The 24,622-nt window shown below is 39.3% G+C and overlaps 1 long non-coding RNA gene across 1 annotated transcript in view; it reads left to right on the plus strand.

The window, feature by feature from the left end:
* LOC141728683 (uncharacterized) overlaps positions 1-24,622 on the plus strand; it is a 118,463-nt gene that overhangs the window by 60,422 nt on the left and 33,419 nt on the right. The window contains exon 4 of the long non-coding RNA XR_012579829.1: positions 6,211-6,272. This is a non-coding gene — a long non-coding RNA (uncharacterized LOC141728683). The remainder of the gene's footprint in view (positions 1-6,210; positions 6,273-24,622) is intronic.

Raw genomic sequence — 24,622 nt, forward strand, 5'->3', positions numbered from 1 at the left:
GACATAAACCAGATTTTCCCAAAAGGCAGGCTGCTGTCAAGTCCCAGCATTTCTGTTTATAGACTTACACTTGGAACCACTGCTCTGGTTAAGGGTGTAGGAGGCTGGTCCAGTTCAATCAGGAGCTTTAGGCTGAAGAATAGTCTGTGTTGGTAACAGTAACTTACAACAGAAACCATTAAACAGACACAGCCAAAGGGTAGTGGTCTCAATGATTTTGGAAAGCATTGGATCTGAAACTTGTGTTCATGGGCATAGTTCCACTGAAAATAATGGAGTTGTATCAGTTTATGATGAGATTTGCATCTACTGCTTTCAGTAGACCTGTGAGAATTTAAAGTAGCTTGGGAGTCATGTTTTCTTCTTTCAGCTGGTGACAGAAAGGCAGGAGAGGTATTGGGAAATGGGATTTACATGGGGAATGACAGAGTTTATCTGCTCAGTACAACTGAGTAGGAAAAGCTCCAAAAGGAGCAGAGACCGCATTAGCTGTCACACCCAGGGCAAACAGCCACAACCACACAACACCCAGAGATACCATGGTTGGATTGGGTTAGGGTAGCTGTACTGGGTCTGAATGCAAATAAAACGTTAAAGTTCATTTCCAAGCACCCCAAAGATAGTCCTAGTCTAGTATAAAGTCTTGATAAACAAAAAATCAACTCTAAAATAAAAAATACCATAAAGCTGCTTCTGCAACTCTGAAATTAAATTAATCCAGTCAATACTCATATTGAACACTATACTAGTGAAAAGTATACTGGAAAGTAACTAATTATCTGACTCTCTCTACCAATCACTATTGTAGCAGTGCTGCTTAAAGCCTTTAAAGTGATGGCACTCTGCTGTGCCAGGTGCTAGAGCAATGTGTAAGAGACAGAGTGTGCCTCTAAGAGCTTTGCCACAGCTGTGAGTGAAGTCCAAAAGCAGATGGATGACAGCTGAAACAGATGTCTGGGGAACTGATCCTGCACTTCACCTCCAGGGCCAGAGGTCTGGATCAGCCTCATTGTGCTACTGCCCCTGAAGCATACTGCTCTCTTCTGCAGGCCTTCTTCCCAAGTGTGCCTATTCCCAGGCAGGCTTGTATGCAAATTTATAATCTGGTAAATAAGTGAAGAGAGGGAAGGGAAAGTCAGCTTGTCTGCAATCTGCCTCAGTTTCCAGTGGCTCCAGTGCCTTCTTCAGCCTACAGTAACTTGCAAATTCAGGAGTTTGCAAAGGCTGACTAAGCAGCTTCTGGAGACACCTATGCAGGAGCTAAGGAGAAACCTTTCCAGTGTGTGGTCTCAGTCATGTTTTCTAACAGCATCCTTTGAAAGCAATATGTCAAGAATATAAATCACTTGCTGAAGGCCGCTACTCTGCCAACAGAGGTGCAGCAATAGTTCTGAACTCATGGCACCAAAATCAAAAAGGCAGTTCAGCAGGTTTTTGGGAGTGACAAGTAAAAATCTCCATGGATTTATTTAAGATCCTAAAAGATAAGTCTAGAAGTAGATGGCAAGACAAACTGGTGCATAGGAAAATGTTGGCCCTCTGGCATATAGGACAAAGCAACACCTTTCAGAGGCTTGTTGGCTACCACACCTGGCAGGTAATGTGTAAATTGCTTTTTCTTTTTAAATATTTGTTTCACAAAACCAGATAAATGGGATCTACCAGCCACAAAGAGCATTCATGACATGATTTACAAATAAATCTTAGGGCAAAATTGATGCCTGGTCCCTGGTGTGGTATTCTTGCAATCAGTTTTGATGAGGTCACTCCACCTTTTTCAGTCTGCTCTCTGTCTGCTAAACAGCTTCCTATGGAGAATGGATCTCAATGCTACATTTGTTTATGTCATGACTCTGCAGAATCTGAATTTCAAATGGTCATTGAATTTCACACCCAGATTGAAGCACTGTAGTCTGACACAAGTTTTAGCTTCATTGCTGCCAAATCCTCCAAACTGTCAAGAAGCCAAGAAGTAATATAGAAGGAACAAGCCAAGAAGTAACTTAGCAAGCAGAAGTAAAATTCAGCCTGATCAATGCCTTAATTTGGTCTGGTATAGATCCACCAAAAAACTTTGCTGGCTCTAAATAAGGGAGGTGTAGACAGATGTTGTCAAAGACATTAAAAGCAGAACAAAATACATATTTACCACATGTTTATTACTACAGTTTGTTTTTTTAAATAGCTTTATAGAACAGTGCTTGCAGACTGCATTTTGGTTACAGCACCAATTTTTCTTATACAGTTATCTCCCTACTTCCCTCTTCACTACTTCAAGAGATTTTTCAGAGCTTGTTTATCTACATGTAATTTTCTTTTTAAAAGATAAAATGGTTTTTGGGTTTTTTTTTCCCTTGTAAATTTTTTGGTGATGCCTATCTTGAAGTTCCTCTCAATTTTCAGTTTTACAGGCTTTCTTTTTTCTCTGATTCTAAATTAAACATCATATCTGACCTCAGCCTCCTACTTCCCCTCTTTCAATCCTTTTGTTAGCAAGGGCCTGTGTAAAAGCCATCTGCAAATCAGGAGATGCACAAAAATAATGTCAGCCCTCAATTCTTCAAGAGGGCAATTTATATTTTCTTGTAAGAGCAGAAAAATGAGGGGGTTTTTGGTTAATAATTTAAAGTGAGCAGTCCTGTAAATGGCCGGGAAGAAAATCTGTGTTCATTTTATCATTAAGGGTTTAATTCAGTGGTTGGAAGCTAGTGGAGAACCTGGGTCAAAAACTGGTCTGGTGCATCTGGGAAAAAGTCCAGAGGACAGATAAAAAGCCACATATAGTGTGCCTGCTCTCATCTTATTATCTATTTATCTCTGGTTAATGCACTAAGAGGAGCATGTCCCTCCAATATCTAGGGGAAGAGGAGAAAAAATAATCCCTGGATATGTTTCCATGGTCTGTGAGGGGGCCTACATAGAGTTGAGCCTAGAACATCACCTATTATCAGGCTCAAGCTAGATGTAGGATCCCACTGAGCAAAAGGTGATTAGATGATGTCCAGGGAGTTGTCTAACAGGCAGCCAGTTACAAGCAGCACCATCTGGCCACCCCTGAAGTCAGTCTCTACCTTATGTTTTAAGGCTGTTCCTTAAACTTCTGTCCCTTGTGGTTTGCAGAGTGGCTGCAAGTAGCTGATGGAATTAATGGATCATCTGTTGGAATCATCATTGTCTCCTTAGCAAAAATGACTGTCTATACATTTCATATGGACTAATTAGCTTGCAAAAAGATCTATTCATTGTGGCAACCATCTCTTTGAAACTGGCATTTACAAAACACTTGGAATATTTAAGTGGAAAAATGATCTTTGGCTTTAAGAGTTGTAACAAAAATCTGGCACTTTACCTTACTATTCTGCTTTGTGCAAACCATCTGACAGCAGAGCCTGCAAGGCTAGGAAGATAAATTTAAACTTTGTGCTACTCCCACTGCACCCTCTCCTGTCCCTTCCCCAACTACTTAAACAATGATGCTTCTTCTCTCTCTGTTGGTACTATCATCCAACAGCAAGAAACAATTTGGCTCTTTGCATTTGATTTGGCTGTTTTCTGCCACTCCTTTGTCCTAATATACTGGAGTGTGCTTGTGGACAAACCTTTGAGCAATTAGGCAGAACTCAGATGTCTCCAAGTGCAGAGCTGGAGAACTCAGTTATGATCAGAAAAACACTGGTGTTAGTAAAGCTGTTGGTAGCATAAGCTACCAAATTTAGCTTCAGTCTTCTGATAGCTTTGATTCTAATATTCACTTCAAAATCAAAAAAAAAAACCTATTCAAGAGGATGAATAAATAAATTGATAAACTGGTCAAAAAAAAAGAATCAGCTAAGATTTAATAGCATCATCCAACCTGAAGGGAGCTAATTCTGGCTTTCAGTACTTTAGATAGATTGTTTTCTCACCCATTGCAATTGTTACATGACTGCAAAAAATTCCCCATTGAAAAGGAAACAATCCTTTCCATACCTTCTGCTTATTTATGCCTTTAAACCACAGCCTGGCTCTCAGTACAGTGAATAAAGAGAAGGAAGAAAAGGGGTAAGAAAGTGCAGGTGGCAAGCTCTGCCAAGCACAAAGCTTGTGACACCAGAGGGCAATGTTCTCTTGTTATATTGGTTGTGGTAGAAAACCACAAACCTGAAGAAATCTGCATCACCAGCAAAAGCTCCTTTTAAAAAAGAACACAGTTTTGAAAAACTGTGGAAGTTTGTGCCATTGTGTGTAAGAAAGACTATCAGTTCTAAAGCTTTGCAAGACATACAGGTACTGTATCAATTTTTATATTAGCTCACATGTGCAATGTCAGCAGACATGCAGTGTCAGGGGAAGCTGAAAATCTCAATCACATCTGTGCTCTGGATGAACATGGTATAACAAATTTATGTTCACTTTCTTCTTTGAGTTCACAATAAAAAAATCACAAGTCCTTCTTCAGCTGAAAGTAATTGCTTGTGCAGCCACTTGGTAAAAATTAAAGTTCTAATAAATTAATAAGCATAAGTGTCATTGAATGAAAAGTTAAAGAGTCAGTAATGCTATGCTTTTCTTTAATAAGAGTATTAAAACAAGCATGCCCGCTTTTCCCTTGTGCCATTTCTACAGTGGTCTATTAGCTTCTCCCTTCCCTCCAAATAAAATAAGACAGCACTGTTGGCTGCCTGCTCAGGGCTGTGCTGGAGCTTGTTGGAGCCTTCATGTGCTTGGGCAGAGCTGAGGCCCCAGGCAGCGGGCAGCCCTTCTGGGCAGGCCCACTCTGGTACTGCTCCACTGTCTGGGCTGTTAATGTCTATCTGACCTTTTTTATGCAGGATGTGAGGGGCAATTTGTCTGTAACTGGGTAATTAGATCTGTTCAGTGAACAAACATCTTGTGCAGAAATTAAAGGTAAATCAGAAAGAAATTATGAATGGCCTCAGGCAGGTGTGAGGGCGGTATCTCTCAAACACGATTTAAACATGGCAGTGCCAAGTGCTAATTAGCTGGTATCGGTTTGTTACCCGCTGAACCAGAAGCAGACACCTAAAAATGGGGTTCACAAAGTTTAAAGTGTTAGATTTTTCTGAAGGGTCAAGACCAGGAGTATGGAAATTCACAGGAGTACAGAATAAGCTGAGTTGGAAGGGATCCACAAGATTCATCAAGTCTAATTCCTGGCCCTGCACACACATTGTGTGCCCATGAGTGTTCTCCAAACACTTCTTGAGCTCTGTCAGGCTGATCCTGCGACCACTTCCCTGGGGGGCTGTTCCAGCCACCCTCTGGGTGAAGAACCTTTTCCTAATATCCAACCTAAACCTTCCTGACATAACTTCAGGCCATTCCCTCAGGTGCTGTCACTGGGAACCACAGAGAAGAGATCAGTGCCTGCCCCTCCTCTTTCCCTCATGAGGAACTTATAAGTGCAGGAGACCTTCAGACTCCTCTTCTCCAGGCTGAACAGACTCAGTGACCTCATCTGTTCTCATGCAGCTTCTCCTCAAGGCCCTTCACATCTTACAGCTCTGCTTTGGATACTCTCTAATAGCTTTTATATCTTGCTTATGTTGTGTGCCCAAAATTGCACACAGGACTTGAGGTGAGGCCGGCACCAGTGCAGAGCAAAGTGGGACATGCTGGCTGTGACCAATGAATGTACTGTCTTCCAGGTGCTTTTCAGTGTCTCCCAGAGCAATCTCTGTGTGGATCTGGCTTCATCCTGAAAGATCTTAAACTTTCTTCCCCTTCTGGGAATGGCCTTACTGCTTTGGGCAAAAGTAGGATGGAAGAGGCAGAGAAAAGCCAAGACAAAGCCCAGAGGAGGGGAGCAAAGGTGCTTGAAGGTGTTCAATGGCTTTTATGGCCAGGGAATACCTCCATGGGTACGGCTGCTCAACTCCAGAAAACAGAGCTAAGGGGCAAAACAGAGGAATTGTATTGTGGAGTGGAGAAGGTGACGAGGTGTGATGGTTCCGTGTTTCTCCTGGTGAAAGAACCACAGGGCATCCAGAAGAAGCAGCTGGTAATGAACTCAAAGTCAACAAGGTTTTCGTAGATATTGTGAATGCTAGAAGCTTACATTGATTTGTGGAAAGCAATGCAGCACAATAAGAACTATTTGACAGATAGATGATGCCTTTTCCTGAATGATCCATTAACCACAAAACTGTGGAGCTGGGATAGTGGGCAAGCAGAACAGTGAGCTTTTCTTGTTTCTGTCCTCTTCCCTAGGTACCTGCTATGGCACCCTGACAGAGACAGCCCTGCAGGAGAGGGACTGCTGATTTGAGCTGGTACAGTAAGGCTTATGAATTTAATTCTACTTGTTCTTGCTTTTCCACATTTTACTGGATAATTCATTCCCTGATTTTATAGAGGAAACACAGGGAGAATATGCATAACTTTGGTTAGAGGTTAGAGGTTAAGTTACTTGGATCTTGCCTCCCCCTGCCATCCACAGCTGCATCATAATATCACTTTGTCTTAACTATTACATTATCTTCTGGGGGACTTAAAATATCTCTTTATGGCTTTTTAACTTTACTGACCTCACTTGCATGCAGGGATTATGTAGGAAACTTTGAAAGAAACACTAATTAAAACTCTGCAGATAAAAGGAAAGGGGGATAAAATGTAGTAAGGCTTGGTCAGAGGCACATTGTGTCAGGCTATCCTGATGCCTGTCTAATCAAAGATTGATAAGAATCTCCATTCATGTTTCTAAAAAAAGAAAGCTGTGATTCTGTAGACAAAAGCAGTAGATCAAATCTGTCTGACCTTGAGCAAAGCAACTGATGCAGCGTCACATGGGAAATTATCAGCTAAAATGGTGAAGATGGAGATTATTATAGGAACTGAGATGTGGTAAGAAGCTCTCTAAATGAGAGATGACAATGAGTCATGCTGTGAGGCAAATGATCAAGCTCAAAGAGGTTACTAGACAATTTTCTCAAGGACTCTCTGGACAAAGTTTGTTTACTATTTCTAATAAAGACCTTGGCATAAAAGACAGGAGCATGAAAATTAAGTTGACTGACACATATAGGAATCATCTGTGGCGTATGGCAATATCAGAATCTTGTATACTGACATGGTGTGATCTTGAGGGCAGCAAGGGTAGAAATGGGTTCAGCAGGGCACAGCCTAAAGACAGATGTCTTGGGGCCAATAGCATGAGTCTGTGCTAGGATCTCATGGTGGGAAAGGATATTTGGGAAAACATCTTTAAGAAGTCAAAAGAATTTGGCTTAGGAATGTAAAATGATTTTGTTGAATGGGGCTGGAGAGGGAGGTTCTCTCCCATATGCCTGTCCAGAGGACACTGCTGGAAACTGAAGAACTCATTAACCCAAAGGAGGTATTTATGATAAAACTATTTGGGATGAATCAGCCATTATTCAGTTGCAGCTGCAAAAAGTAAATATTTCTGAAGGTGGAGAGTACGGATCCATATTCTAGAAGGAAAAGTAAGGAGAGGAAAAAAATCTCATTTTAAGATTCATCATACAATAATGTCAGCATCAATGACTGAAACTGGACTCAGTTGCTCAAAGCACTCATCCACTCCTTCCATCTTTGCAATCATTTGGTTATAGGCAGTCTTGCTTTTATTCAAAGCACACTGAATTCTTTCAGTCAGATTGAGCAGGTTGAATGGACAGAGTTGCTATTCCAAATGCCTGTTGACACATTAACTAAGATACACACCCAGATAGGACTTCAATCAGGTCTCATACCAACCTTGGAATAATAAATAAATGGAGAAAGACAGAATTTTCATTCTTTTCTCCTTCCAAATTCTTCTTCCTGCCTCTTGGTGATGTGTTTTTCCTTTCAAGCCACGCTGAGATAAAAAGTGCACCAAGTGTCACAGAGTGTAAGGGCAGAACAGATTGCTTGGGCTAGCCCATGTGACCCTTGGCATTTTTCAAGGCTGTGTGGTACATCTCTTATACTACCTTATCTTATAATGTCTCATGTGTAAGGAAAGTCTCCTGCCTGACTGTTCAGAGGGCACTCTGGTAGCCACACTCCCACCACCAGGGACTGCACTGCTGGGACTGAAGCCCCATCTCAGTGGGTGGCTCTGGTGAGCCCATGGATGCCCGGCTTGGCTCCCTGCAAACACCCACCACAGTCACACAATCAGATCAGATTTTGTTCTTGGCTGGGTTTCTCTTGCATCCTTAAAGCAATTTATTAATGATGCAGTAATATAAGAACAGCTCAAGCTGAGTGCTTCCAGGAAGGGATACCAAATAAAGTAACCCCTGGGTTTAATGCCTTCATAGTCTGTGCATATGAAAGTTTGGGCTCTTCCTGCTGTCCTCAGCTTCTGCTGTGTCTCTCTCAGTTCAGTTACCTGACTTCTGCACAAGTCTCTGTGCCCTTTTTATTTGTGCAAAGGGTCCAGTTCATGGCCTCTTGCCTGGGGCTCCTGCCACCCAGAGCTCAATCTGCAGCTTGCACACTGCTGCCTGTACTGAATGTTTTCCTCACCCTCTCATCTAGCACCAATGACCTGCAGGGCTTTTCATGTTCCTCCGAAGAAGAATTTGATTATTTCTATACAGCATGGAATATCAAAATCATTGTAGCTGCTTTTCATGTTTAAGAACTGTCCTTAAGTTATGTCCCTAAAATATTTCATTCAAAGTTATTCGGTGCTGCTGGCATATTTGAGACTAAGAACTTTTCATATCATACTTATTATTCCTGCTAATCTGTAGTTAATGACAAATTATATACAGTGACACACACACACACACACACACACACACACACACACACATATATGATATATAATAGGTATTTTGTTGTTGCTGTTGTTTCCTAGCTAGATGGCTCATAGACCATCCAAGCACTTTAAAAGAAACGACTGACCATTTCCCAAACAAATACTTCTGTGGCTGGGTAGGGTTTTGTGACAAATTTAATTTTCTCAACTACTTTTGACTACAGAAGTGTTCTGCAGACCAGTGTTCACTGAAAATGGCTGGTGCTGTGCTGCAGGTAAAACTGGAAAGGGCCCTGCATTTCAGTCTGAATGTTCAACTGCAGACACCTCCCTCCTCAGCTTTACAGTTCTGTAACACTGCTGATAGCAGATTTAGTCAAAACTTTTAATCATCAGCTTTGGTCACTCTTAATCTTGTCAGCTTATGAGCCACTTCTAGAAATTGTTCCCTTGTGCAGAGAGTGGTCACAATTGCTGCTGGCCTGGGTAATTGCTACTATGTTGTATCTGACAATCATGATATGTGACCCTCATTACACCAACTTCCACTGGAGATAGTCACAGCACACAGTGAGAGAAATAAAGGGTACCTGACTTTCCCACATCTGTACAAAGTGTGTGTGTGTTTGTGTGTGTGGTTTATGCAGACTAACGCGCACACCTACAGATACAAGTTAATCTAATTCTTCGTTGGTCTCAAACTGTGGGCGTGATTAACACATTCAAAATGAGAATCTTGTTTGTTTAGTTTTACATGTGTACAGCAGAACTACAATAGAAGAAAATTACATCAAGTGCTGCTTTACTGCATCTCCCAGGACCTCAGGAAAAAAACCCTGCAAGGATATTGACACAGCTTCTTGTTGTGCAGGCATTCAGAAAAATACTGCATACCTTCTGTTGAAATATAGTAACAAGACTACATGGCGCACTTCCATGTGATTTTTGTTTATTCCAAACACTGTAGAAAAAGCAGAATCCTTTGAGGAATGTGAAGAATAAAGAAGCAGTGGATTTTCTGTGTGAGAAAAGCAAGATTTTCTGTATGAGAAAATGTGAGAAGGAAAGCAAATGGGAAAATGAGCTGAGAAAAGTGGTGGAAATTCCTGAGTATGGATTATTCTCCCCTTCTTTATGTAAAATTTTTAGTTGAGTAGCATATTTAAAGCCTCCTTGGGATATTTTCATAGTAAAGATAACCACTGAATTTAAAGATGGAGAGCTGAATGAAATTTCCCCCCAGTATATATTCTCTTGGACTGTCTGTTTGCAAGCCTTAGTTCCATGTGGAATCCAAGTAAGGTGACTTCAGAGACCACCCAAGATCCTTCTTAGCAGTCACATTTGTGAACTGTGTACCTGCTGTCTGTGTGTTCCCATAATGGCTTATTACTTCTTGCTTGCTTTAGGTGCTCCTTAATTTCACAGATAACTGCATCTCCATGTGTAAAGTTTTCCAAGGAATCTGCCCCAGACTGTGCCCAGAATGGCAAATGAAGGGTTGAGCAGCTAGGTCCCAAAAGTTCAGTGAGATGCTAAGGGCACACAAGGTGCAGTTATGAAAGCTTTTCCCTACATGTAGGCGATGGCATCACTGAAGTCTCAGTGTATCTGAGAGCAGCCAACTGGCTGTGCACTGTCACAGGATGAGGCAATGGTTCCACTGCCCTTGGCCAGGAATAGAGCCCGTGATACCATGGAACTGCCATGTCCACTTTTGCTACAAACAAGAAAACAGTGGCTTGACAATTGAGGGGGTGAGGAGAGGTGGCAGGTGGCCTTTTCTCACGTATTTATTAACCTGCAGTAATACATCTCTCTTGCCTTTATTGCTGCCCTGGAGTTTTGGGGGGTGGGACGTGTCTGACTGTGCTGCTTTTAGCTCTGCCCCAGCTGCTTAGAGCCCACAGTAGATAGTCCTGGTTGTACAGCTTCAGGCCAGGGTTTGATTGCAGGCATCTCTCAGGTGGTTGTAGGATGAGGTAGCACGAAAGGAGGAATTAAGTTGAACATCTCTTCTGGCCAATGTAGAATTATTCCCACTGCAAAGATATTGAAATGGAGGAGTAACATTCCAGGAGCCAATTTTTCTCCTTTATTCCTTCTGTTTTCTCTCCTAGTGTTCACTTTGTTGCTACATCCTTTAGTTGTTCTCATTGCCTCCTCCCTTACCATAATCCCTGGTGCAATATCCCTGGTGTTACATGCTTGAGAGGGTGAGAGGAGATACTGCTGATGCCAGAATCAATCTCCTAGATGCATAAAATCCTGTAGCCATGTGTATATTGGCTGTCTGTACTATCCACAACAGACACCACACCAGGAGCAGAGTAAGAAAGCAGCTAGGTTTTTAAAGATGTTTAAATTTACCAGAGCATATTTTCACTGTGAACAGAAGGAAAACTGTTATTTTATATCTCCCCAGAAAATATGGTTTTATTTGCAAGATTGCATAGTGACCAATAATCATGTTTTTCCTCCAACTCTTACCTGTGGGGATACACGTCTCAACAAAAAACGACTAAGGCTCTCTTTGTTCTCTCATGATCTTGAGAGGCTGCAAAATGCCAAGCTTTCAGATGGCATCCCAGTAAAATCTCTCTTCTATTTGGCTTTATTTCAGTGTCTACTTGCAAAGGTTTGTGTTTATGAGAATTTATGGTTTATTTTAGGCTTCTTCTCATTATCTTAAGATCTTGTTACTTGGACAAAAAGCACTAGAGAGAGAACCTACAGAAACAATGTGCAGTGTGAAAAGGGAGATCTTTTTTCTTGAGAGCATTCAAATCTTGGAATATGTGGGTAGCAGGTTTTTGTTCCCTGCTGGAGGGGGTACTGACTCCTTGACACGATTCATGGAGGAATTAAGCAGAGTCATGAGGCTGAGATTGCCTGGTAATGGAGAAGTCATTATCACAGCATATGAGCTGCTGGCAGTGGGTCTCACTGCGATTGCCATCAGATCTGGGAATGTGCTCTGCAGGCCCTCCTTTTCAGCGAGGATGCTGTTTGTTTTCTCTGCTGGTTTCTTCCTTGCCTTAAGACCTTTTTGGAACAAACAGTGACATGCCAGAAACCTTTCTTACCACAATCATACTTATAATAAAAATAGATGGCACTGAGGATCAAAAATGATGGAGCAGAACGGATAGTGGGATCATTAAGTTTGGGTTGAGACAGGGCAGGATGCTGCGCCTGTGGGCTGAGGCATTGAGGTGTGCAGCAAAACTGTTAGCCTTGATATCCAACGTTTCATCTTGGATCTTTTAGTCTATAAATGTTTGATCCAGTATATTTATCAACTCACAAAAGATCAAATACTGCTTGGTAATTAATTTGGCAAAGAGCAGGAATCCATCAATAACTTCAGTGTGTGAATATATATGCTTTGTTATCGCTGTTTCTCAGACTAAAGTCACTTTGACAAGATTGATGCAGCCCTTGATCTTAAATATGAAATCTTAAATATAAAGATATTTATCTGAAAATAAGAATAGCTAAACAACAACAAAAATACAATGTAAAATTATTTTCTTATTTCTATAATGTTATTTTTGTGACCTTAAAATACTGAAAAGCTGATTACTTTGCTAATGGTACTGTGAGAGTTTCTTATTAGTGCAAACAGGAATTATAGCCCTAGACATTTTGTGCCTTTGGAAATATTCTCTTTCTCCACTTTGGAGCTCAGTAATAATGAGTAATTTTCTATATATGCCATAGCACAGTAATTGTGCTGTTCTGAGTCTGTTATGTTCAGATTAGATTAAACAGAGAAAATTGGCTCTTATCATAATGCTTCATTAAAATTTTAGAAGTAGGACAATACCAAATGAGAATTTGACTTTATTATCTGCAGAAATATGAAGACAGTTACATTTATGCTATTTATCATATCCAATTAGACTGTGCTTATGAAAACAGAAGAAGGTTTAGTCTTCAGTGTGACTTTTCACAAATGTATGTGATGTTTTGTCATACAAACTGCCAGCTGACAGTCTGTGTATCTCTGAGGTCAGGTTAAGCATCAGCTGGAGAGCTCATGTGATGCATACCTACTACTGGCAGTAACAACTTTCACTCCTGAAGAATTAAAGTATTGCATTTTTGTCTTTTTTTTTGAAGCTGCTCCAGCTGACTTTAAAGTCAGTGGAAGATTAGCCATTCATTTCACAGCCAGGAATGCCAGACTCTCAAAGCGTACTTTGATTTGTTCTTAGACCTGCCTCATAAATATGAATTTCCACACTTACCTGAATCAGTCTGGAAAACTCCTGGAAGGAGAATGCTGTGTTGTAACGATAGCTCTCACTTCTGGAAGTGAGAGGGAAGAAGCCCAAGAGATCACTCTTGGACAGCAGCTCTGCAGTCTCTGCACAGCAGCAAAACTGTTAAGCAATTAAACATACATCCTTTCATCTGTGATGTGCTTTCATGTGATCTTAAATTTCATAAACTGCCAAATTAAGAATTCAATAGTAAGTGGTAAATTGCAGTCCTTATTTTAACAACCAGCAATTAGTCTAGCAAGTGATGGGGTTTGATCTGCTGAAGCAGTTTTGGACATTAACAAAAAAATAGTGAGACACAATATTGGTTATAATGAGCCTCAGCTCAGAACTATTTTTATAGTACTGTTAGTGAAAAATCTTTAGGTGATGGTAATGCTACAGTTTGGTAGTCCTAGACTGGTCTACAGGAAGCCAGGTCTCTCCCATGCTCATTATTCTCAGTAGAATGAACAAGAAAAAGTAAGAATGTTTTTCCATGGCTGTGTGGGCTTTGGCTCAGCCTGCCATGCAGCAAGAAGCTCATTTGATGTTCCAATCTGAAGCCAGGTTTTCTGTTGGGCCTCATTTTTCTTCTGTCCCAGCCTACAGGTTTTAGCATGCGTAGAGCTAAAGGACTCCTTTCGTTAGCTCCTGATCCTCACAAATCCCAGTGGCCCAGTTGGTCTCAGTCTTTCAGTGATCAGCTAGTACTTCCCTCAATACACACCCTACTAAAAAACCCAAAACCCCCACAAAAACATAAAAAACAAAACAAACAAACAAACAAAAAAAAAACCCCAAAACCAAAAACTTGGGCTCCATTGCTATTTAAAATGTTGATATAAACATCGGTATAGCATCCCCAGGGTGAGACTTTTGTGATTATCTTTTTATATGACTTTTTGAAAAGGAATTTAGCTTCAAAATGCCATTATGAGTCATGAAACTAAACAAAAAGAAATCAATCCAGTTTTGCACTGGAAAATCAGGTATAAACTGACAAAAAAATCCAGGATTAGCTGTGGACATGTTTTAGTTTATCATAGTGCAAAACACAGAAATGTGATGTACTTAGTAACATACATAATCCTGCCACCTTCAGTGAGACTCTTGCAAAGACTGAATTCTGATTCCACCAATACAGGGGTTGTAGCATTTCCTATACAAAGCTCTAATAAACACATTTGTACAACAGGTCCTTGGGATTAAAAAATTTGTATATCTCAGTGATCTAAAATCTGTCTTGCACAGAGAATCTGAGTTTTGTGGAAAGAAAAAAATTCATTTAAATATTACTAATAACTTTTAAGCAATCATTTCTATCTATAAATTAAATTAATCTTAATAGAAGAAAAGGATTTTTATTCGTATTTTTATAATATGGATACACCTACTATTTTGACATCCACTCATTCCACCAGTTTCTTCCTTATTCTTTTTATTCATCCTTCACCCATTTTGAAACCTTCTCCTGGACTCCTGACACCCCTTTTAAATAATGTTTTGATTGTTTGTTTTCATAGGCATAACTCTGGACATTCTCACTACTCTGACTCCTGTACAAAGGTTAATATCTTCTCTTCTGTAAACACTTCAGCTCTTTCACTCATCTCCTCCCCACACAACACCACATTCAACCACACACCATTAATTCCTGACTTTTTATGGCTCCTATCTCCAAATTATCAGCTGTTTTCAGCAGCAAGTATGATTACAAAGTTGAGTCCTTATTGATATATGGCTACAGCATTTATGTTGATATTTAAATGCTATATAAATGTCCTGTTCATTGAACGCAAGTTATCCCTAAGCAGGTGTGCACATCCTTTTAACTCTGCATCGGGCTGTGCAAATGTGTTTTTCAGAAGAATGGTGGACAGAATGAAAATATTCCTGACTCACTGATAAAATATTCATGTTTCCTGTTGCCATACTGATACCAGATACAGGAAATATCCTCATCTCTGAGAGTTTGGGGACATAGGCAGTGAAACGCTCTGGGTGAGACTCGCAGCAGCAGCAGGATGAACAGCCCTGGCAATGCCAGTGCTGCAAGGAGCTGCAGGGACAGCTCCACTTGGCCAAGTCCAAGCAGACTCCCAAGCCCAGGGAGGAGCATGGGCACTGATGATTTGTTGCAGTTTGTGCTGGCAGCTTGAAAAGAGTCCTTGAGTGAAACGGGAGCTCCAGTCAGGCAGAAGTGCAGCCCTTTGTAAGAGGTGACCAAAGTCTCGGAGGACTGAGTTTGTCCTGTGTGGCTCAAGAATGTAACACTGTTTCTCTTCCAGCTCACTCACTCTGTCACATTGCCCTTTTTCCTATTTGGCACCTTAAAAGTTCACTGCCAGAGCACTGCTACAAACTTAGCATGTCATTTTTTTCACTTGGTTCACAGGTTTTCATGTTCCTGTGGTGTTTCACATAGATCACTGGAAAAGATGCCTGAAACAGCTCTTGATCATATGATTAGTGAATTGTCTACTTAAATATTTTGTTGTCCACACCATTAGAAACAAATTTTTTACTTTTTCATTTTCCAGTAGACAAAAATAGGACCTGGAGGAAAACCAAAATAAATGTTATCTAGATAACGTATCTAAATTGTATTCTACCTCAGTTTTAATGCACATTTGTGTTAGTTAACATGTTTAAATATTAGGCTCTTAAAAGCAACAGAAATCCAAACATTTGAATATTTCCATGTTCTTCCCTCTCTTTGCTATAGGGCTACAGACTAAATTTGAGCAGAACTTGTAAGTAATTTTAGTCCCTTGGGAAAGTTCATTCTTCCTAGAAAATGCTTCCTTCACTGAAAAATGGTGTCAACTCCCATTTGACATTAGTTTGAATAGGAAAGGTAGAAAAATCAAAGTTTTCAAGCTGTGTTTTTCAGCAGTGATGGTGTCCTGCTGGTGCCTTGGGACTGAGGGGCTGTGTGAGCTGCAGAGCCCTGCTTTGCTCAGGCTGGCATTGAGGACATTCAGGAGCAGGATTCCATGTACAAGACTAGGACAAACTAGCAATGCTGGGGAACCTGTGCCTCTGTACAGGTAATATCTCTTTTCCAGCTGTACCTTCAAGTAATGAGCCCCATGGGACAGAACTGCGTTATCATCCGGTACTGCTACTGTCTGGTGCTTTAATAATAATTCACAATATGATTTTCTTATCCTTTTAATGAGGTGTTACTTCTCTCTTTAATGTGCATAGAGTGCCTTTGTTACAGACATTATGAAATACCAAAAAACAGCCTAAAGTATTGTCATTAGAAGAGACACAATTAACAAATAAGAAAGGAAGTGAACAGCCTGCAAGTTTTGAATCTGAGAGAATACAAAACCCATCGTGTGCAGGAGTGAGAAGGCAGTGTCAGAGCACAGGAATGACAGCAGAGCCACTAGTGTGCCTGAAAGCATGCTTGTGAGACTGCAGTAGCTCATTCTGTAAGAAGCGAGTGTCTGCATTGAACTTAGGATTTTGAGAAAGATGAGAAATCCTTTTTGACATGTTGGATGGGTGTCTCAGGCTTTAGGGTGAAAAGTTGCATTTGTAAGATTAAAACTTACAGCCCTCCTAGAGGCACTGAAGTGAATTACGATGACTTTTACAGGTCTCTGTCACAACTCCGTTGATCTTTTGTCAGTTTAATTGCTGACTTTAATAAACTGGCTTGTAAGAGGTTTCTTTTGTTCTCAAATATTATTTTCTTTTCAGCTGTGATCATTAATTGCTGTAAACAGCTATAAATAAAATCAAAATTTATTACAACTCAAAAGAGTTAATAGTTTGACTCATGTAATCAGGCACATGATTGCACAACAAACTGCTGATGGTCTCTGGTTCTTCATGGAAAGGTCTGTGAATTCCAAATGTTGTTGCAATGCCTATTTGTTAGAAAATGTTTATTGTCTATCCTTACAATTAATTGATTTTCTGCTGCTTATTCTGCAACAAGGAATTAGATTATGATTGTTGTTTTTGATGTAAAACATCATTTGGAAGTTTACTGAGACTAAGCATAGTTATATAAAATTATGTGTAAAGATAACTAGCACCACAGAAATGCACCACTGAAAATTCAGAGTCCATTCTTTGCTATCTAATCACTATAGACAGATTTAGACTTAATTCAAAAGTCTGCTGCATCTGACTCTGGAGCTTGTGTCCATAAGAAGCCACAAGGGATGGAGAGTGAGCACATGAGCAGATTTGGATGTAAGTCACAGCCTGCAAAGCATTTGCTTGGCTATCTCTGCCATTACTGCATCTAATTAATGCATTTACAGGACCTCTGAAGAAAACGTGAACTGAAAAAGCAGATTACCTCTATTAGAATTTATTGACTTCCATGAGTTCTGGTTTAGGCAGACCAGCAGTACGCAGATAGAGCAGGGTAATATCCAGGCTATTGTAGGCATCTCTGCATGCCTAGATCATGGGAATAATTACCCATATGCAGAGTCACTGCCTGACTCATGGAGATTGGGTCTGGTACCTCAAATCATGGACCAGTTGTAGGATTATTTTCAAAACAGGGGCTTATAGCTCTGTGTTTTAAATTTGTCCTGATTAATCTCTGAATTTGCAAGTTGAATTACCTGCTTTTCCCTTTCTGCGGCCATTATCAAGTCAATCACAACAATGCCCAGGCTGCAAGTGTAATGTGTTATGGGGAAAGGGTCACACCTTGAACAGGCGAAGCACTTTCAAGATCCCTATTGAAGGAAGTACTTAGCACCTCACTGGTGTATTGCTAGTTATTTTGCATTCTGTGATGAGAGTGACCTCTGTTAAGGACTGAGTAATGCCATTTAAAGGTTTTGACTCTATATTTAGAGGTTAACTCAGATATTTCTCCTAAGTGCTTTAATTAAACTCTTATTCTTAAAAGATAATTTGCAGTGGGTTAGCTACAGTGGACTCTTTCCATTATAGATAAATCTTCAAGGTGGAAAGAATAATAGTGAAAATGACCTTGATTTTCTCCCTTTGAGTGCAGTGGTTGGTGTCTGGCTGCTGCATGGAGCCACCACTGAGTACAGACAGAACTCAACACAATGCAATTCTCTGAGGAAAAACAGGACTCCATTCTGTTAAGCACAGGCATTGTGCGTGCTTTTCTGCAGAATGAACAGCTCCTTGCTGGACTCTGCTAGAGAAACACTTTTTCTTAGCAATAATATCCTTTGCCCCCTCATTTCACTCTTTAAAATCTTATTTGCAGTGAAAACTGGAAACTTTGTTTTTTGAAAACACTGAAACTTTTAATCAAAAGAAAGACAACAAAGAGAAAGAAAAATAGCATCAAAGCTGAAATATTTTAATGGATGTTTTACCTCTTTTTTGTTAAAAGAAATGCTTTCTCCCTTGAGACAGACTTTCAGAAAAAAATATGAACAGAACCATCATTTACCTTAAAAATATAGGATGGTAACAGCAATCTTAGGCTTTACTCTATAACAGTAATTTAATAAAACTGACACTCTCCTGCTAATTCACTGGTGATATGGTCTTGCTACTAGGCAATTGTCTGAAGCTCAAAGCAGAGGAAAAGTTTGAGGCTTTGAGGACTCCATCGTGGTGTGTCAAGTCATCTCTTTTGGTGCTGGTATTCTGCAGAAGGACTAGTGCACCTAGAAGCCTTTATTCAGCTGGCTAGAGGAATATTTGGGTGTGTAACCACTAAAGACAACCCTATGTCACTGGGAAAATGAAATTTACTCAAGAAGACAAGGCTCATCTCTAACTTGCAGAGTTAGGTGTTTGCCTTTGAGCTCCTTCTCACAAAACAAATGGCTAATTTTCATAAGGCACAGGATAGACAAAAAAATAAGTATAGAGACTGGTATTGTAGCCTTGGTGCCTTGTGCCCACTTGGATACCACCATGCAGGTAGAAATATGTACAGAGTAATAAATGGTTAAACTTTAGTTTGTTTCCAAATTAATTTTACCTCATTAGACTATTTTCTCTATTAGGCATGGTTCTTTGAAATCAGGGTTTTATCCTGGAGAATGTTATCAGAGTTTGTTGGACTGGAAATCGAAAAAAGTGAGAGAACACTTTAAATTATTAGATTATTATTCTTTTATTTATTCTTTTTTGAAGATATCAAATTTCTTCTGAAACGATTCCAAAACTCCTGAAATGGAATTTTCATAGGTCAATAATAGGAAATTTGCAACTTTGGGGCAGGGAAGAAAGCAATTATTTTCTAGTATTTGATTTGTTAAAAAATCATTTGTTGAAGGAAAACCTCACCAAAATTATTTTCATTTCTTGTGTTTTATACTTTTCTGGCTTTTTTTCTGATAGAAAAAATCTTTCTTATGCATTCAGTCAACATCTTGCATAACTGTTATTTTGATAATCATACCTGGGTATGAAAACTGTTGTTACAAACTCAATATTTTTATGGATTCCTTATTTAGCATTTTGTTCTATTGGATTCTTTCCTGTGTTTTCAGTGGCTGTGTTATTGTGTATGATTTAAATTTATCTCTGCTTGCGCACAGAGACAGCAGAAGGCGTCTTGGCAAATTAATAAGAACTAGTCCATCACAGTACTCACTGAATAAGATACCCATGAAGATGTGTTCAGAAAGTGGCAGCAGGGAAGAGCTGGGACATGATCACTGAAATCAGAGACAAATGAGCTGCTGGAAACTGATAAGAATCAAGGACTGTTGAGGAAACATGCAGTGAAGGAGTGAGAGATATTCAAACCAGAGATAAGCAGGCGGATGGATACCCTCTGTGCTCACTATAGTGGAATCTAGGTGTCAAAAGTGAAAAAAAAAAAAACAAAAAAACCAAAAAACAACTAATGTGGATTATTAACTAAGAAAAGTACTATCAAATATTTGCAGTCAAACACTTAGGGTAAAATAACCCTAGAGGGAGAAAAAGAGAAGTGTTGGCTTGTCTGCACTAAATGCCATCCTGAATGAAATATAAAACAATGCAGGAAGGCCTAACAGTCCTCCTCCACATATTCCCTCCTCCTTGCCTCCCAAAAATTAAAAAATATAAAAGCTGCACAACTTAGAACCTGTTAAAACTGCCGTTTTTAAAAAAACATCCATAAATTAGTGTTGCCAACTCATGTATGGAACAGTAATGAGACAAGAGAGAGTGGCAGGACAATGCTGATAAATTTTGAAGTTGCACTTCGTGAAATGAAATCAGATGGCTTGGTATGGTTCTAGGGTCAGGAAACACAAGGTTAAAAACCAGAGTGATAAACTCCAGTGCATCTTCTGTATGTTTCCAGAGTCTGTTTCCTATTTGATAAAATTTGTGTCCAGAGACCTCTTTCTCTAAAGGAGAAAATAGATGTAATTCTGAGACAGGTACCCAAATTTTATCATGTTGGCAGGATTTAAGAGCATCCATACTGTAAATGTGGATTTGAAAAAAGCCCTCATCCCTCATCCCTCTTACCATGCTCAGAAAGACGTCCTGCCCCTTCTTTAATACAATTAGTGATTTTCTGTGAGGAGTCTGTTAGGGCCATGCTACTGGGAGAGACACCAATTCATTAGGTGCTATATTAGCAATCCACACACAGTCAAAAGTCTTTAATCATAGCAGGGTTCACTTTCATCTTGTGGGTAGTGTCCAGAAGTTTAATAAAAGAAGAGTTAAATGGTTTGTTATTCCACATGCATTTCTACTATGCTTGTGAACAAAATGTTCTGTTTTAATAAACCAATGTCAAAGAAGTTATCCTACAGTTTTCAGGAGGGCTGACTAAAAAGTTAGCATTCAAATATGATGTATATTTTTGTCTTCTTAAAATTTGTTTCCACAAATAATTTCCTGACTTCACTCTTGAATTTTGTTTTGCTCAGAAGAGAGAAATGGCTGAGCTTAAAATTTGCCATAGATACATATGGCCCTGCCTATGGAAAATTTTGTGTCTTCCTCCAATGGTAGCTAATATAGGGGTTAACAGCACCTCACCTTATTTCTACATGGGCAATCCAGGAATATCCCAATAGCAAAAGTCTTCAGGCAAACTTCATCACTCATTGCTTGATTTCCTGCATGCAGCTATTGCTGATTCTTTTCCCTCCATCAGCCAGATGAAATGTCCCATGCAAGTGTGACTTTGCTGGCTCCTGGACACGGATCACTGGGGTCTCAGGGGTTCTGTCCTTGTGACTAAATGTGAGCATCTGCAGTACAGGACTTACAGCTAGTCTTGTCACTCAATACTCAATGGAGTTTATCTAGTTTATATAGTCAGTAATGTATCTAATGCAATCCATCTTATCCTAAAGTCAATGTCTGTGTTTTCTGAATGAATCATGCTCTTATTCTAAGGACATCAGCCTGCAGATCCCAACACTGCCATTTAAAAAAGATTAATTCCACAGTAAGATTTCATTGTATCACAAAACTGATCTATACACCTATTCATACTGCTCTTAAAATGCTGTTATGGGCAAACAGGGAACACAACTGACATATAGACAGAATAATTTATTGTTAGTCTCATTAAATTCTTGACACATAAAACAAATAGTTATTATTAGCCCAGACAAAATAATAAGAACAGTCATAGTCCAAAGGAACACAAGAAAAACCCCACCTTATTAACAACAAAAGAAACCCACCTTATTAACAACTTATTAACAGCACCTTATTAATCTTATTAACAACAACTTATTAAAATATTTAATTGAAAAACCCTAAAAACCTGCAAAGGCCAAATTTCCTTTCACCTACCTGGTTGTTTCACTGATGTTATGGTTACTCATTCTCTGAGTCACCATGTCACTGCTTCAAAGTTCTTCCAGAATGGGTTGAGGATATCAAGAGTCATTGGTGCCCTGGAGGCATTGCCCAGAAAGGGTTTGATACTGGTCACAGTGACACCTTATTTCTTGGCGCTGCAGTCTCCTAAGGGTTATTAATCTCTTGATTCCTGACACGACATATATGTATCTATATGCTCTCTCCGTTCCTTGCTTGTCAATTCTCTTTCAGTTGTCTTTGTTGTCCCTGATTTGCAAGGCTGTGCTCCGGCTGTGACCAGGGGCAGCCACTGTGATTTGTGTTTGCTGTAGGGGAGCTCTGATATCTACCAGTGTTGGTGCTCTTCCACAGCTTGTTGTATTCCAGAATTTCTGCCAGAGAACGCAGCTACTGGGTATTGTTATTAACAATAACCATTAACCACATCGTTGCACAAGATTAAATGAAATCAAAACCAATTTAGGGACCAGTTACATAGTTGCCAGACAATTGCTATTGCAGTTTAAACAAGCTAAACCCAGCTCAAGACAGGTCAACATCAGTCCTGCAGTCTATTACCACTACTAATGGCAATTTGCATTTCATGTGCTACAAAAGGGAGCCGAGGACTGCAGGTGGAGTGGGGGTGGAACGTGGCTGCAGGAATAAAAACTGCAGTGAGAGCTGTTGTGAAATGTTTTGGCTGTGCAAAGGCTTGGGGGCCTTGTGTAGGGCTCATGCAACAGCTGGGGTTGGAGTTAGGATGCTGTTCATTTTTAGTACATGTGTACGATTCAGTGACATCGCTGCACTGAGCGTGTCCATGGCTGAGAGTCCCTTGCCTTCCTGCAGCTTCATTTTCTGGAGCAGTGCCAACCATGTAAATTCTTCACAGAAAAACATACCAAAAAATTCAGTGGGGTCAACCTCTTCTAAAATGTCCTTGTCAAGGTTATTGAACACCAGCCAAGCCTTTCCTCTTTAATCAGTAGAAGCTGCCATTTGAGTTATGATTGTAACCTTTGCTTTACTGTGTTCAACTCCCAGTGGAATCCCATAGAAGCTGTGTTATATCCATGGGAAATTTATGTTACAATTCTTTTTGTTAAGCTTTGCTTCTTTTGGTTAAGATTTGTTTCTTTAGGTTCTTGCTCTCTTGCATTTTAACCTCAAAATAGAAAATTATGATCCGACTTTATCTCATTCATTGTAACAGTAATTTCATCAACACTCCTATTTTTTATCTAATAGTTATAATTTAGATTTCTTCTTGCCCTAGCCAATTGCTTTTGCGAATCTGAAAAATACTGCCTGCATCTTTAATTCTCCTTGCAATAGCTATTGGCTTAAGAAATTTTTAGGAGAATTTTTTTGACAAAAGGAAAAATCAAATCTCTTGTGAGTTTTCCAAAGTTTGCAGAAAAATGTATCCCTCAAATAATACTATTCCCAAATGAGCCAAGACATTTTATTATAGTATTTTTAGGTGCATATTTTAATTTTTTTTTCTGTTCAGAACAACTAAGAGCTTTGAACTTTCTTTCAATGTAAACACTACTGTCAATGGTGTGTAAAAGTAATAATTTAAGACAATGGCTCTAAAGCAGCTCTCAGAAAAGTCTTTGTAGCATATTTTTTATAGTCCACAACAGTCACCACATGATTGTCTTCTGTTTTATATTTCAAAAAGTAGCACTCTTATCTCAGGGAAGAAAGAAGCAACTGGATATCTTAGAGACAAGGGGCATCAGTGGGGCTGAGGTTCCATGAGTCATCAGCAACATATCACTTAAAGGGAAGAAGAGAACCAAACAGGACTAGTATCCTAACTTTTTCCTGGCTTGGTAAGTTTTGAAAAAAATGAATGCAGATATTTACAGAAAGAGAAAAAAGTGCCACAAATAATTCTTGTATCATTAAAGACAATGAAAATGCATTAAAGCCTTTTTTCAAGTCACAGATCATTCTAAGCTATGAGAGACACTGGGGAGGGTGAGGCATATGACAGTTCCCCCATTAAAAAAATACAACAAACAAAACCTCTTTGGAAATGCTTAACATTTTTGGAATCCAAATAGAAGGACATGCATCCACCTGAATACCTTCCAGTATACTCTGGTGTATCAAAAATAAAGCCCTTTGAAATCATGCTCACAGGTGTTTCAGATTTAGCTTTCTCTAAGTTTCTGTGTGAATTGTTAATCATAATACTTTCTATTATTTGTGAGAAGATATTTTGCTGTCACACAGACAGCATGAGTGACAGGTTTTTCTCCCACCATTTTATATGAATAATGAATTGTTTCATTGCACACATAAAAAGGACATAATTTACAGTTAGTTATCATTTCCAGACTGTGCTTTATCTATTTTTCACACAGCAGAAAATGAGCCCATGTCTTACTGCAATAGTTTCTAGTTCTAACTTATATTTAGTATTTTTCAACATAGAGTATTTTATTTAAATCTGTCTTAGACCATGCTGTCAGCAGTTTTGGTTTTCTGTGATTATTTGGTTGATAGGTTGGGGGTTTTTTTGTTTGGTTTTGTTGTTAGGTTTTTTGTTTTTTGTTTTTTTTTTTTTTTTTTGTTTTTTTTTTTTTTTTTTTTTTTTTTTTGTTTTTGTTTTGCTTTGTTTTGCGGGGGTTTTTTGGTTTTCTTCTGTATGCTTGGTTTTTGTTTTGGTTTCTTTTTCAATCTGGTCTAAATGAACTGTTTCTGGAAAATTGGAATTTAAATTCTGAGATTTGTGCTTTATTTTTAAGAAGAAATTTAGGTTCTCAGTATCTCAGTTAAGCATATGATATCTTTCTTGAGTATATCATCAAGTCAAGGGAAAACTTGTGCTTTGAATTTAAGTGGAGAAACATGTATCAAAACCAAGACAGAAACC

This window comes from Zonotrichia albicollis, chromosome 3 (assembly GCF_047830755.1).
Source record: "Zonotrichia albicollis isolate bZonAlb1 chromosome 3, bZonAlb1.hap1, whole genome shotgun sequence".
Classification (NCBI taxonomy): domain Eukaryota; kingdom Metazoa; phylum Chordata; class Aves; order Passeriformes; family Passerellidae; genus Zonotrichia; species Zonotrichia albicollis.